The sequence below is a fragment of the Crinia signifera genome, chromosome 4 (assembly GCF_055691185.1).
Source record: "Crinia signifera chromosome 4, ASM5569118v1, whole genome shotgun sequence".
Lineage (NCBI taxonomy): Eukaryota > Metazoa > Chordata > Amphibia > Anura > Myobatrachidae > Crinia > Crinia signifera.
Window position 1 is genome coordinate 107,578,446 of NC_139220.1, and position 710 is coordinate 107,579,155.

A 710-nucleotide genomic window follows, 5' to 3' on the forward strand; every position below is an offset into this window, starting at 1 on the left:
TACCTGGGGCCGAAACCTGAGAGATATTCTGGTTCACACTGATATCTCTGGGTTCGAGGCTACAGCCCCTCCCAATACTGTGTTCAAAAAACCCGGGTGCTATAAATGCCCACTGTGTGCTACACGTACGTTATTGATTGCAGCCGATAAATTCAAACATCCCCATTCATCCAAGATGTTTCAGATTAGGCACGTTCTTACCTGTGATACACAATTTGTAGTCTATGCCATACCACAAATTATGCAGTCGAGTTTCCCGCATTTGGGGAAATCGCAGGGGTCAACACACCCGGAGTGCAATGGGTGAGCCTCGCCCTGGGTGAACCACCTTCGTGATCATGGTATCTCCCCTGCCAGGTAAGTATGGGCAGTACGGATGGGGTAATGGTTAGCATTACTGCCTCACAGCGCTGAGGTCACGGGTTCTATCCCCACCATGGCCCTAACTGTGCGGAGTTTGTATATTCTCCCCGTACTTGCGTGGGTTTCCTCCGGGTACTCCGGTTTCCTCCCACAATCCAAAAATATACTGGTAGGCTAATTGGATCCAAACAAAATTAACCCTAGAATGAATGCGTGTACATGTGGTAGGGAATATAGATTGTAAGCTCCACTGGGGCAGGGACTGATGTGAATGTTCAAATATTCTCTCTGTAAAGCGCTGCGGAATCTGTGTGCGCTATATAAGAAACTGCTAATAAATAAATAAA

The 710-nt window shown here is 47.2% G+C and overlaps 1 non-coding gene across 1 annotated transcript; it reads right to left on the reverse strand.

Annotated features, from left to right (window-relative positions):
• Positions 1-207: 207 nt before the first annotated feature.
• Positions 208-365, reverse strand: LOC146076252 (U1 spliceosomal RNA). Its single transcript, XR_014473730.1, has one exon. It is a non-coding gene; the product is annotated as a U1 spliceosomal RNA (small nuclear RNA).
• Positions 366-710: the final 345 nt, after the last annotated feature.